The sequence below is a fragment of the Phocoena phocoena genome, chromosome 11, assembly GCF_963924675.1.
Source record: "Phocoena phocoena chromosome 11, mPhoPho1.1, whole genome shotgun sequence".
Taxonomy (NCBI): domain Eukaryota; kingdom Metazoa; phylum Chordata; class Mammalia; order Artiodactyla; family Phocoenidae; genus Phocoena; species Phocoena phocoena.
Genome location: NC_089229.1, coordinates 94,686,921 through 94,702,212, shown reverse-complemented (window position 1 = coordinate 94,702,212; position 15,292 = coordinate 94,686,921).

Below are 15,292 nucleotides of genomic sequence, written 5' to 3'. Positions count from 1 at the left end.
TCCTCAAAGTCCATCCATTTTGTCACAAATGACACGGTTTCTTTCTTTTTTTGGCTGAATAATGTTCCATTGTATGTATATACCACAAAGAACGAAGAACTCTTGATCTCCAAACTTTTAAAGCAGAAACCCATTTCTTAGGGTGCTTTCTGTCCAAGAATCAGACACTGTTTTTTTGATGCAGAAAGATGCAACTTTTCAACCAATAATGCCTTCTGCTGGGTCCCACTGTTGCACATTCCAGGTAATTAAAAGGAGTAAAGCTAAACATCATCTGATATTCAGAGTGCGGTCAACTTAATGAGGTATTATTTTGGTTTTTTTGTTTGTTTGTTTAACATCTTTATTGGACTATAATTGCTTTACAATGGTGTGTTAGTTTCTGCTTTACAACAAAATGAATCAGTTATATATATACATATGTTCCCATATCTCTTCCCTCTTGCGTCTCCCTCCCTCCCACCTTCCCTATCCCACCCATCCAGGCGGTCACAAAGCACCGAGCTGATCTCCCTGTGCTATGCGGCTGCTTCCCACTAGCCATCTACCTTACGTTTGGTAGTGTATATATGTCCATGCCTCTCTCTCGCTTTGTCACACCTTCCCCTTCCCCCTCTCCATACCTTCAAGTCCATTCTCTAGTAGGTCTCTGTCTTTATTCCTGTCTTACCCCTAGGTTCTTCATGACATTTTTTTTCTTAAATTCCATATATATGTGTTAGCATATGGTATTTGTCTCTCTCCTTCTGACTTACTTCACTCTGTATGACATACTCTAGGTCTATCCACCTCATGACTAATAGCTCAATTTCGTTTCTTTTTATGGCTGAGTAATATTCCATTGTATATATGTGCCACATCTTCTTTATCCATTCATCTGATGATGGACACTTAGGTTGTTTCCATCTCTGGGCTACTGTAAATAGAGCTGCAGTGAACATTTTGGTACATGACTCTTTTTGAATTTTGGTTTTCTCAGGGTATATGCCCAGTAGTGGGATTGCTGGGTCATATGGTAGTTCTATTTTTAGTTTTTTAAGGAACCTCCATACTGTTGTCCACAGTGGCTGTATCAATTTACATTCCCACCAACAGTGCAAGAGGGTTCCCTTTTCTCCACACCCTCTCCAGCATTTATTGTTTCTAGATTTTTTGATGATGGCCATTCTGACTGGTGTGAGATGATATCTCATTGTAGTTTTGATTTGCATTTCACTAATGATTAGTGATGTTGAGCATTCTTTCATGTGTTTGTTGGCAGTCTGTATATCTTCTTTGGAGAAATGTCTATTTAGGTCTTCTGCCCAGTTTTGGATTGGGTTGTTTGTTTCTTTGTTATTAAGCTGCATGAGCTGCTTATAAATTTTGGAGATTAATCCTTTGTCAGTTGCTTCATTTGCAAATATTTTCTCCCATTCTGAAGGTTGTCTTTTGGTGTTGTTTATGGTTTCCTTTGCTGTGCAAAAGCTTTGAAGTTTCATTAGATCCCATTTGTTTATTTTTGTTTTTATTTCCATTACTCTAGGAGGTGGGTCAAAAAGGATCTTGCTGTGATTTATGTCATAGAGTGTCCTGCCTATGTTTTCCTCTAAGAGTTTGATAGTTTCTGGTCTTACATTTAGGTCTTTAATCCATTTTGTGCTTATTTTTGTGTATGGTGTTAGGGAGTGATCTAATCTCATACTTTTACATGTACCTGTCCAGTTTTCCCAGCACCACTTATTGAAGAGGCTGTTCTTTCTCCACTGTACATTTTTGCCTCCTTTATCAAAGATAAGGTGACCATATGTGTGTGGGTTTATCTCTGGGCTTTCTATCCTGTTCCATTGATCTATCTTTCTGTTTTTGTGCCAGTACCATACTGTCTTGATTACTGTAGCTTTGTAGTATAGTCTGAAGTCAGGGAGCCTGATTCCTCCAGCTCCATTTTTTGTTCTCAAGATTGCTTTGGCTATTCGGGGTCTTTTGTGTTTCCATACAAATTGTGAAATTTTTTGTTCTAGTTCTGTGAAAAATGCCAGTGGTAGTTTGATAGGGATTGCATTGAATCTGTAGATTGCTTTGGGTAGTACAGTCATTTTCACAATGTTGATTCTTCCCATCCAAGAACATGGTATATCTCTCCATCTATTTGGATCATCTTTAATTTCTTTCATCAGTGTCTTATAATTTTCTGCATACAGGTCTTTTGTCTCCTTAGGTAGGTTTATTCCTAGATATTTTATTCTTTTTGTTGCAATGGTAAATGGGAGTGTTTTCTTGATTTCACTTTCAGATTTTTCATCATTAGTATATAGGAATGCCAGAGATTTCTGTGCATTAATTTTGTATCCTGCTACTTTACCAAATTCATTGATTAGCTCTAGTAGTTTTCTGGTAGCATCTTTAGGATTCTCTATGTATAGTATCATGTCATCTGCAAACAGTGACAGCTTTACTTCTTTTTTTCCGATTTGGATTCCTTTTTTTTCCTTTTCTTCTCTGATTTCTGTGGCTAAAACTTCCAAAACTATGTTGAATAAGAGTGGTGAGAGTGGGCAATCTTGTCTTGTTCCTGATCTTAGTGGAAATGCTTTCAGTTTTTCACCATTGAGGACAATGTCGGCTGTGGCTTTGTCATATATGGCCTTTATTATGTTGAGGAAAGTCCCCTCTATGCCTACTTTCTGCAGGGTTTTTATCATAAATTGGTGTTGAATTTTGTCGAAAGCTTTCTCTGCATCTATTGAGATGATCATATGGTTTTTCTCCTTCAATTTGTTAATATGGTGTATCACGTTGGTTGATCTGAGTATATTGAAGAATCCTTGCATTCCTGGAATAAACCCCACTTGATCATGGTGTATGATCCGTTTAATGTGCTGTTGGATTCTGTTTGCTAGTATTTTGTTGAGGATTTCTGCATCTATGTTCATCAGTGATATTGGCCTGTAGTTTTCTTTCTTTGTGATATCCTTGCCTGGTTTTGGTATCAGGGTGATGGTGGCCTTGTAGGATGAGTTTGGGAGTGTTCCTCCCTCTGCTATATTTTGGAAGAGTTTGAGAAGGATAGGTGTTAGCTCTTCTCTAAATGTTTGATAGAATTCGCCTGTGAAGCCATCTGGTCCTGGGCTTTTGTTTGTTGGAAGATTTTTAATCACAGTTTCAATTTCAGTGCTTGTGATTGGTCTGTTCATATTTTCTATTTCTTCCTGATTCAGTCTTGGCAGGTTGTGCATTTCTAAGAATTTGTCCATTTCTTCCAGGTTGTCCATTTTATTGGCATAGAGTTGCTTGTAGTAATCTCTCATGATCTTTTGTATTTCTGCAGTGTCAGTTGTTACTTCTCCTTTTTCATTTCTAATTCTATTGATTTGAGTCTTCTCCCTTTTTTTCTTGATGAGTCTGGCTAGCGGTTTATCAATTTTGTTTATCTTCTCAAAGAACCAGCTTCTAGTTTTATTGATCTTTGCTATTGTTTCCTTCATTTATTTCTGATCTGATTTTCATGATTTCTTTCCTTCTGCTAACTTTGGGTTCTTTTTGTTCTTCTTTCGCTAATTGCTTTAGGTGCAAGGTTAGGTTGTTTATTTGAGATGCTTCCTGTTTCTTAAAGTAGGATTGTATTGCTATAAACTTCCCTCTTAGAACTGCTTTTGCTGCATCCCATAGATTTTGGGTCGTCGTGTCTCCATTGTCACTTGTTTCTAGGTATTTTTTGATTTCCTCTTTGATTTCTTCAGTGGTCACTTCGTTATTAAGTAGTGTATTGTTTAGCCTCCATGTGTTTGTATTTTTTACAGATCTTTTCCTGTAATCGACATCTAGTCTCATAGCGTTGTGGTCGGAAAAGATACTTGATACAATTTCAATTTTCTTATATTTACCAAGGCTTGATTTGTGACCCAAGATATGATGTATCCTGGAGAATGTTCCATGAGCACTTGAGAAAAATGTGTATTCTGTTGTTTTTGGATGGAATGTCCTATAAATATCAATTAAATCCTTCTTGTTTAATGTATCATTTAAAGATTGTGTTTCCTTATTTTCATTTTGGATGATCTGTCCATTGGTGAAAGTGGGGTGTTAAAGTCCCCTACTATGAATGTGTTACTGTTGATTTCCCCTTTTATGGCTGTTAGTATTTGCCTTATGTGTTGAGGTCCTCCTATGTTGGGTGCATAAATACTTACAATTGTTATATCTTCTTCTTGGATCGATCCTCTGATCATTATGTAGTGTCCTTTGTCTCTTCTAATAGTATTTATTTTAATGTCTATTTTGTCTGATATGAGAATTGCTACTCCAGCTTCCTTTTGGTTTCCGTTTGCATGAAATATCTTTTTCCATCCCCTTACTTTCAGTCTGTATGTGTCTCTAGGTCTAAAGTGGGTCTCTTGTAGACAGCAAATATATGGGTCTTGTTTTTGTATCCATTCAGCCAATATGTGTCTTTTGGTGGGAGCATTTAGTCCATTTACATTTAAGGTAATTATCGATATGTATGTTCCTATTCCCATTTTCTTAATTGTTTTGGGTTCGTTATTGTAGGTCTTTTCCTTCTCTTGTGTTTCTTGCCTAGAGAAGTTCCTTTAGCAGTTGTTGTAGAGCTGGTTTGGTGGTGCTGAACTCTCTCCGCTTTTGCTTGTCTGTAAAGGTTTTAATTTCTCCATCAAATCTGAATGAGATCCTTGCTGGGTAGAGTAATCTTGGTTGTAGGTTTTTCTCCTTTATCACTTTTAATATGTCCTGCCAGTCCCTTCTGGCTTGCAGAGTTTCTGCCGAAGGATCAGCTGTTAACCTTATGGGGATTCCCTTGTGTGTTATTTGTTGTTTTTCCCTTGCTGCTTTTAATAGGTTTTCTTTGTATTTAATTTTTGACAGTTTGATTAATATGTGTCTTGGTGTGTTTCTCCTTGAATTTATCCTGTATGGGACTCTCTGTGCTTCCTGGACTTGATTAACTATTTCCTTTCCCATATTAGGGAAGTTTTCAACTATAATCTCTTCAAATATTTTCAGTACCTTTCTTTTTCTCTTCTTCTTCTGGAACCCTTATAATTCGAATGTTGGTGTGTTTAATGTTGTCCCAGAGGCCTCTGAGACTGTCCTTGGTTCTTTTCATTCTTTTTTCTTTATTCTGCTCTGCAGTAGTTATTTCCACTATTTTATCTTCCAGGTCACTTATCCGTTCTTCTGCCTCAGTTATTCTGCTATTGATCCCATCTAGAGTAATTTTCATTTCATTTATTGTGTTGTTCATCATTGTTTTTTTCATCTTTAGTTCTTCTAGGTCCTTGTTAAATGTTTCCTGCATTTTGTCTATTCTATTTCCAAGATTTTGGATCATCTTTACTATGATTATTCTGAATTCTTTTTCAGGTACACTGCCTATTTCCTCTTCATTTGTTTAGGTCTGGTGGGTTTTTATCTTGCTCCTTCATCTGCTGTGTGTTTTTCTGTCTTTTCATTTTGCTTATCTTACTGTGTTTGGAGTCTCCTTTTTGCAGGCTGCACGTTCGTAGTTCCCATTGTTTTTGGTGTCTGTCCCCAGTGGCTAAGGTTGGTTCAGTGGGTTCTGTAGGCTTCCTGCTGGAGGGGACTAGTGCCTGTGTTCTGGTGGATGAGGCTGGATCTTGTCTTTCTGGTGGGCAGGTCCACATCTGGTGGTGTATTTTGGGGTGTCTGTGGACTTATTATGATTTTAGGCAGCCTCTCTACTAATGGGTGGGGTTCTGTTCCTGTCTTGCTAGTTGTTTCGCATAGGATGTCCAGCACTGTAGCTTGCTGGTCATTGAGTGAAGCTGGGTGCTAGTGTTGAGATGGAGATCTCTGGGAGATTTTCGCCGTTTGTTACTACGTGGAGCTGGGAGGTCTCTTGTGGACCAGTGTCCTGAAGTTGGCTCCCCCACCTCAGATGCACAGCACTGACTCCTGGCTGTAGCACCAAGAGCCTTTCATCCACATGGCTCAGAATAAAAGGGAGAAAAAGTAGAAAGAAAGAATTAGTAGAAGTAGAAAGAAAGAAGAAAGGAGGGAGGGAGGGAGGGAGGGAGGAAGGAAGGAAGGAGGGAAGGAAGGAAAAAAGAAAGAAAGAAGATAAAGTAAAATAAAATAAAGATAAAATATAATAGTTATTAAAATAAAATATAATTATTAAGAGAGAAAAAAAACGGATTTATAGAACCCTAGGACAAATGGTGGAAGCAAAGCTATACAGACAAAATCTCACACAGAAGCATATACATACACACTCACAAAAAGAGGAAAAGGGGGAAAAAATCATAAATCTTGCTCTGAGTCCCCCTCCTCAATTTGGGATGATTCGTTGTCTATTCAGGTATTCCACAGATGCAGAGTACATCAAGTTGATTGTGGAGCTTTAATCCGTTGCTCCTGAGGCTGCTGGGAGAGATTTCCCTTTCTCTTCTTTGTTCTCACAGCTCCCAGGGGCTCAGCTTTGAATTTGGCCCAGCCTCTGCGTGTAGGTCGCCGGAGGGCGTCTGTTCTTCGCTCAGACAGGACGGGGTTAAAGGAGCCACTGATTCAGGGGCTCTGGGTCACTCAGGCCGGGGGGGGAGGGAGGAGCACGGAGGGCGGGGCGGGCCTGCGGCGGCAGAGGCCAGCGTGACGTTGCACCAGCCTGAGGCGTGCCGTGCGTTCTCCCGGGGAAGTTGTCCCTGGATCCCGGGACCCTGGCAGTGGCAGGCTGCAGAGGCTCCCGGGAGGGGAGGTGTGGATAGTGGCCTGTGCTCGCACACAGGCTTCTTGGTGGCGGCAGCAGCCTTAGCGTCTCATGCCCGTCTCTGGGGTCCGCGCTTTTAGCCGCGGCTCGCGCCCGTCTCTGGAGCTCCTTTAAGCGGCGCCCTGAATCCCCTCTCCTCGCGCACCAGGAAACAAAGAGGCAAGAAAATGTCTCTTGCCTCTTCGGCAGCTCCAGACTTTCCCGCACTCCCTCCCGGCCAGCCGTGTTTCTGCAGGCTGTGTTCACGCCGCCAACCCCAGTCCTCTCCCAGCGCTCCGACCGAAGCCCGAGCCTCGGCTCCCAGCCCCGCCCGCCCCGGCGGGGGAGCAGGCAAGCCTCTCGGGCTGGCGAGTGCCGGTCGGCCCTGATCCTCTGTGCGGGAATCTCTCCGCTTTCCACCCCGCACCCCTGTTGCTGTGCTCTCCTCCACGGCCCCGAAGCTCCCCCCTCCGCCACCCGCAGTCTCCGCCCGCGAAGGGGCTTCCTAGTGTGTGGAAACTTTTCCTCCTTCACAGCTCCCTCCCAGAGGTGCAGGTCCCGTCCCTATCCTTTTGTCTCTGTTTATTCTTTTTTCTTTTGCCCTACCCAGGTACGTTGTGGGGGGGGGGGGGGTTCTTGCCTTTTGGGAGGTCTGAGGTCTTCTGCCAGCACTCAGTAGGTGCTCTGCAGGAGTTGCTCCACGTGTAGACGTATTTCTGGTCTATCTGTGGGAAGGAAGGCGATCTCCGCGTCCTACTCCTCCGCCATCTTCCCGGAAGCCCCCGGTCTTTTTTTTCTTGTTGTATTTTCACCAGTCCTTTTTAAAAAGACAGGCTCGTACTGTATACTTCTTTACCACGAAGGTTTTCGCCAAATCTAAAGAAAATTGTCTCTATCACTTGACTATGTCTTCATACCTTTAACTAATACTTCTCTACATCACAGATGAGAAACAATTTCAGATCGGTGATCACTTATGTTATCCCTTATGAAAAGCAACACCAAATTCTACTTCTCTCCATGTTTTTCCTTTACCGGTTCTATGAAGTTTCTTTGCCCCTTTGTCATAACACTCACTCAAAGGTGTGACCCTAAAATAATCACTTAATATTTGAAGAATATTCAAATAGTCAGTTATGTATTTACATTTAGAACATCTTTGTTAACCAAGATGCGGAACGTAAATCACAGCAGCAGTGGGCATATCTGGAAGTCAAATGTTTTCTAAGACTTTAGTAACATGTTACAATTTGGAAGTCTAAATCTAACATCAACAACAGGAAATTTAACGCAAGGAATTTAAAAAACACAAATTAGTTGCTGTACATGTTTAAATTTGTTGAGTGGGAGAAGAAACTTGCATAACACTCCTTTTGAATAAGGTGAATTGAGTTTATATTTACACACAAACATGTAATCTGATTTATCTAATTAGGTGGAGATAATCATAATTGTTAAATATTTGAATACATACTCCTCTGATAAATATATATACTACTTTAAGTTCACTAAATTGACTCACCCATATGAGAATTCTCTAGATTGTCAATTAGCAAGTAAAATTTGTTGTATCTACTCTTAGAATTTTCTATCTGGGGTGCATGTTTGGAATTTATTTTGGTTTATTTTCTCTTTCCATGGAATTGTAATACTTAGAGAATGATTCTCTTAATATTATTTACACTTGCGTCTGATTGTAATTCAGTTGCATCTGACTGAGAGGGATCGTGCTGATTGCTGTGAGGTGTCCCCATAGGACTTCCAAAGTGGATTTTGCACAATAGACATCGTGTGTGTGTACGTGTGTGTGTGCATTTGTGTATCTCCTTAACACACCCTCAAAATTTGGAAAAGTCATCTAGCTTTTTACATGTTAAATTTAAATGAGAAATAAATAGTATTAACAACAGAAATATATATGTACACAAGAACACAGACATACACGTTTTTTAGGGTAAATCCTATGAATATGAATGTTATTTCCATAGAGAATGTGGAACAATTGTTTCTGATTCTGTTCATTGCATGAGGAAATCCCCTTCTAAGGTGGGAAAAGATTTTGCCATTTACTAGAAAGGAAGGATTTCATTAGTAAAGTTAGGGGTGTGGAGAAAGTGGATAAAAGGATGGCTTGGGTTTTCCATCAGGCAAAATTGGTGTAACACTTCCAGCATATGGAAACCTCCCCCCCACCCTTTTCGATTCACATAAACAGCAGCGTACATTTCCTCATCCTGTAAAGCAGAGATATATTTCATCATGAAGTATAAAAGTGTAATGTTGGGATAAGGCCTCCTAACAGTTACTAGTAAGAAGAGGTCCAAACAAAATCTAAATTAATGTACTTAATTTCAAAATCATTGCTCTAGTCAAAAATGCATTTCGGATGCCTTTTATGGAAAATGTTTTCAAAATATATCACCACTTCCCTTTATGAAATAAAAAAAAACAAGTCCAGTAGCTATCAAGCTGAAATATAAATAAGACATAAATCCAAGTCTCTGTATCTTTTGAATATATTACAGTAATATTTTTTGTGCTTTGATTTCCAGTTAATATTCACACATTTAATATATAAAGACATTTTATATCCAGATAATTTTGTCTATAGAGAAAAACGATTGAAGACTATATAGGCAATGTATACTCTTAAAAAGTAAATAGGTAATACTTACTGGTGAAAAGTAAAAATAAAAGAGAAAAAAATAAATTGTTTCCAGTCTTGTAAAAAAATATCCCAAGTTCCAAAGTCAAGTTTGGAGTATAACTTTTGTTCTGTCCTATATCCTTCTCATCTTTCAGACTTCACTTTCTTTAAGGTATGGTTTCTTAGGTAGTATTTATAATTTTTAATATTAAGAAGATAGAAAACTTCTGGAAAGAACCCTAATCATTTTGCAACCTTTGGTGATAATCACTTTGATGATAGAGATATTGCTTTGCACAACATTCAGTGTTATGCAATTGTTTCCTCTTGCATAAAGGCTAAAGGGCAAAGGGAAAATGTGCCTGGAATTGATCATGGGTTGTGTAATGAATGAGAGCGTGTCCTTCCCTCTGTGGAACATGTTCTTACGAGAATTCTACCCACAACCCCAGCAGGAAGACACATCCTGCAGCAACTGGTAAGCAATGCGCCTCTGTCTTCTCCCTTCAAACCCCTCTTTGTGTGAATATCCACAGGAGTATGTACCTGCGTGGGGCTCTGGAGCAAGCTCACAGTGTTCTCTTTGGAATTACCTTTACCTAAAAGAATAAGGTTTCTGTAAACTTGTTTTGATTTTGGCATCAAAGTTGTCACAGCAAGTTATAAAAATTTCCAGAATCTTTTTGCCAGCAGAGGCCGACTTACTCTTCCAGGCGGAGTGAGGTTGGGAACGAACGCACCCTGCTGGGAAAGCACTGCAGCAAATGCCACCCCTTTGCATCAAAAGTTATAATTTTGTTGTAGCCAAAAGGAACTACATTTACTCACCCTGTATTTTACATATTAGTATATTAAGAATGTAGTTTGTGTGTAGAATTTTCCTTCCTCTCCCTGCATGGAAACTCACAGCCTGTTTTTGGATTCTGGTTCTATGACTTACCAGATAATGGCCTCGGAGGAGGCACGTAAATTCCCTGTGCTTCTCTTTCTTTGTCTAGGAATGGAAATCATTATAATAGCAATGACTTATAAGTTTGTTGTGGGGATTAAATAGATTAATATAAAGTGACTAGCACACGTAGAAAACATTGGATATGTCCCTTTTGAGATGGAATATTACACACACACACACACACACACACACACACAGCCCAAAGTCCCTGTCATGGAGAGCATTCCTGTGAGCCATGGATGATTCATGTCAGCCAGGCATCTGTACCGGCCCCTCTCCAAATGATTTCCCGGGATTAGTAATTAGAAAGAACTTTAAAAAGGAGATATCGTGGGTTCTATATGAAGATAAGATAGGAAAACAGAAGCAAGGAATTGGGGGAAAAAAATGAATGCTAAAGAAAACTTTACCAGCTGTAAGTAAAAGAATGCCTAACTAACAGAGATTTTAAAATACCAAACATTTATTATCTCATTTGGCACAAATTCTGAGGAAGGTGGTACCAGCATTAATTCAGCAGCTCACCAGTGCCATCAAGAAGTTTCTTCCATTCTTTCTGCTCTACTTCTTTCGTATATCAGTATTATTTGTCTTTTTGGCCACAGTTGGGCTCCTAAAGCACCAAATATTATTTTCTTCCCAACAATATCCCAATATGGAAGAAAAGGAGTCAGTAAGAAAAGAATATTTTGCTCCTGAATCTCTCTCTCTCTCTGTCACCCTCTCTACCAGGGAGCAAAATCCCTCTGGACGCTATACCAGGAGACACACACCTGTGTAGGTCCTTCGCGAGATTTGGTTTATATTTTCTCATTGTTAGACCAAAGTAGTGATCTGGGGCGTGTCCTTTAGAAATTTCCCTCCAAGGCTGAAGTACTTGAAACCCCCGTTGCGGGGAATCTTGGTGGCTGCTGGCTCTGATGAATTCAGCTCCGAGAATTGCCCTCAGTATCAGAAAGACGTTTCACCCAACTTGCCTCCTCTTCCTTAGAGGCAGCCTGGTATATCCAAGGACGGGTGTTGTGATGGTATAGAGACCTGGTTCCCTTGCCTTAAGGTAGGAGAGCCCTAAAAGACCACTGCAGCCCCACAGCTCACCATGCACTATAACTTTTATCGGTACCCATTGCAGTTCAACTCCTCTTGTCTGTACAATCCCGACGCCTTTATCCTCCACTGGTGTTGATCTTTAAAGTTGTCCCCAGTAAATCCCTTACACACACATCTCCATCCCAGGGTCTGTGTTTCAGGGAAACTGACCTGTGAACACCAGTCACTGTCAGAGGAGACTGTGATAATGTGATTGGCTTAAAAAATTATGCTCCATCCAAAAGCACCCTGAGGCCAGAACAAAACACAAGTTTTCATCTTACTTCACTGGTTTCTCCTTCATAGTCTCCTTTATTTATTCTGCCTTGACCTGCCTTTACCCCACATTTTAACGTTGAGTGCCTCAAAGCAAAGCCCTTGATTTTCCTCTCTATGTAGACTCACTGCCTTAGAGATCTCTCCCCATCCATGGTCTATGTGCTAACATGTCCCAAATTTATTTTTTTTTAACCCCGAGCTCTCTCCCAAATTTCTGTACTGATTGCTCAGCTTCCAACCTGTTATCTCCCTTTGAGTATATAAAATTACAAACCCTCTATGTCCAAAGATGAATTCCTAATCTCCTACTCAAGCCTACTGCAACCTCAGCAGCTCAGGTCATGGCAATTCTATTTTTCAGTAGCTCAGACCGTACTGAGCACGGGAATAATCTCTGCTCACTCTTTTTGTCCTTCCTTATATCCAATTCATCAGGAAATTCTACTGGTTTTACCTTCAAGATATACCTAGAATCTGATAATTTCTTCCTATCTCCACTGCTACAACCCTGGTCCAAGCCACCATCATTTTTTGCCTGGATTCCTGCAACAGCTGCTACCAGGCCTCCTACAGCCTGCTTTCAACAGAGCAGCCAGGTGATCAGTTTCAAACGTAAACAGACCAGGTCACTCCTCTGTCCAAAATCCTGCAAAAAAGTGTGATTACCGGGCTTCCCTGGTGGCGCAGTGGTTGAGAGTCCGCCTGGCGAAGCAGGGGACACGGGGTTCGTGCCCCGGTCCGGGAAGATCCCACATGCCGCGGAGCGGCTGGGCCCGTGAGCCATGGCCACTGGGCCTGCGCGTCCGGAGCCTGTGCTCTGCAACGCGAGAGGCCACAACAATGAGAGGCCCGTGTACCATAAAAAAAAAAAAAAGTGTGATTACTATACTGTAAGAACATGATAGATGGAATGAGCTATTCCCATGTCCAAGTACATCTGTGTGGAGAGGGAAGAAGGGCAAGTGCCATACCGTGTTTTGCTTTGCTAACGCTAGCCTCATCCAAATCAGAGCTATACATCCTCCATGAACTATTCCATGGTGTTCTAGTTTACTAAGGACATCTTCTTAAACACACACACACACACACACACACACACACACACACACTTATATCAAAGCTTTGCATTTCCCATTCAACACTCCTAAACTGGAGTATCCCTTCTGTCCCATTTTCTATTAAAATTTGGACCAGGGAAATGACTTCGGTTTTCTGTCCAAAATAAACTGGGGAGATGTTTTAACGAAAAGGGAAAGTAACAAGCTCTATTGTTTGTCTACAGTTTTCTCTTCTTCAGAAGATATTTTGATCTCAGTTCCCTGACACCTTCCATTCTCACTGTGACACTGAAAAATTTTGCAAGTGTAAACATTATATCCCAGACTTTCTCTGTGCCTTGAAGAACAGCAAGTAGTTTACTTTGCCATGCCCTTCTTTTCTCATTATAATCTGAGGGACAATTTTATTATATGAGTAAACTAACTATTGGATACATGTCGAGTAAAATAGGACTGAGAATTGATTATTTACTTAGGCAGAAAAAGGAAGTTTCCCACCAAGAGACATTATTTACCGCAAAGTGAATTTCCTTCAGTTTTCTTGAATCTTCAGCACAAAATGTACTAGAAGAGTCACATTTTCCTTGAGTGGAATCCTTGAATATTTATAGAATCTGAGGTGTTTTTTAAAAAATATATGAGTACTGATTATCTATACATGTGATATTTTGGTAAGCTAGGTATAAAGGAATTGTTAACGCAGAGAAATAAATTTTTGCGTACCACACATGGGCTGACACAAGCAGTTTATCTAGGATGAATCAATTAATAAACATTTATTAAGGGCCCAGTTGTAGTTTAGGCACTATTGGCAGTGTACATTGGGTAGAGAGACTACAAGAATAAGTCTAACCATCTTCTATTAAGACACTCTATTCTTAATTTGTTGAATACCTATAGACACTAGGACACTCTGTTTCCAATTTTTTGAACTCCACAACTGGAGAATTTATCTCTAGCTTTTCCCCGTCTGTAGCAGAGTCTCAGCAGAGTCAGAAGCCTGTACTGAAATTGGTAGAGAAATCATTTCATTTCCATCCCTGTTTCCTCCAGTTTCTTCCCGCTTCCATTTTCTCAATATTAACTCATTGTTGTAACAACGTAGTGTTAGGTTAAGCAAAAGACAGACATTGAGCGCTGCTCTTCAGGAATAAGTGGTAAGCTCAGAACCATAAAATAATTTTTAGATAAATAAAATGTCCTTGGATTACCCTCTCGATCAATAAATCCAGCAGTTAATTTGTGACTTTCTAAGTATACTCTCCCCTCCCCCCTACTCTTTGCTATTTCATCGGCAAGAGTCTATTTTGTATTTTGTGTGTTTCTTTTTATTTCATTGAGCTCACATGCCCCCTGGAAAACCTGCCTTTCTGTTTCTCTAGATGTTGGAGGATTCCGTATTCTGTCTAAAAACTTGAATTCAGAATTGACAATAGTAAAGCAAATTATTAGAGTTGCTACCAAACAAAGCCTTGAGTTTTCTAGGATGAAAATGATGAATGATGCATTGAAAAAAAAGAAAATCGTAGACTCTGATGCAAAAGCACAGCATTTAATGGAAGAGTAAAGAAATAAAATCTGATAAGAAGTCATAGCAAGCAGAATGCAGACAATTCAGTATGTGAGGCAGTTCATGGTTTCCTTCCAGGTTTGATATAGAAGAATGAGTTTGTTCAAAGTAAATTGTTTTCTATCTGGGACTTAAAAATATAGTTCAAACAATAAATAAATGTGTATATATGTGTGTGTGTATATATATATACATTTATTTATTTATTGTAAATAAACAAATACATATATACAAACATGCACAAATATATACACATTAACATATATACAATGTGTATGAAATATGTACACACTTATTTAATAACCTATCAATTTATAAAACAAAGATGAGAGGTTTTATTTTAAAAAAATGAAACATTTATAAAAAGCACATATATAGCTTAAAATTCTTTAAAGCTATCTTAAAGACATTAATAAAAATCTTAATGTACCCATCAGGTAAGTACCTATCAGAGTACTTATCTAATGAACATAATTATATAGACATTGTGAAGTACCAGAGACTTCTCTTTGCTTCATCTATTGTTTTATCTTGTTAGGTTTTCATTTTCTTACCAGACTTTTTTTTTTTTTTTTTTGCGGTACACGGACCTCTCACTGTTGTGGCCTCTCCCGTTGCGGAGCACAGGCTCCGGATACGCAGGCTCAGCGGCCATGGCTCACGGGGCCCAGCCACTCTGCAGCATGTGGGATCTTCCAGGACCGGGGCACGAACCCGTGTCCCCTGCATCGGCAGGTGGACTCTCAACCACTGCGCCACCAGGGAAGCCCACCACTATATTTTTTATCACCCATGGCACCACCTATGATTTCTCCTTCATAATGCATTGTATTTGAAATTGATGATGCAGTATTTGTCTTCTCTACTTAAATATAACCTTCATGAGAGAAGACACTGAAAAATCTATATTTTCTTTTGACTGTATTTTCTGTACCTAGGACCATATAACATATGGTAGTTGCTCAATAAACATTTTTCAACGAATAAATTATAT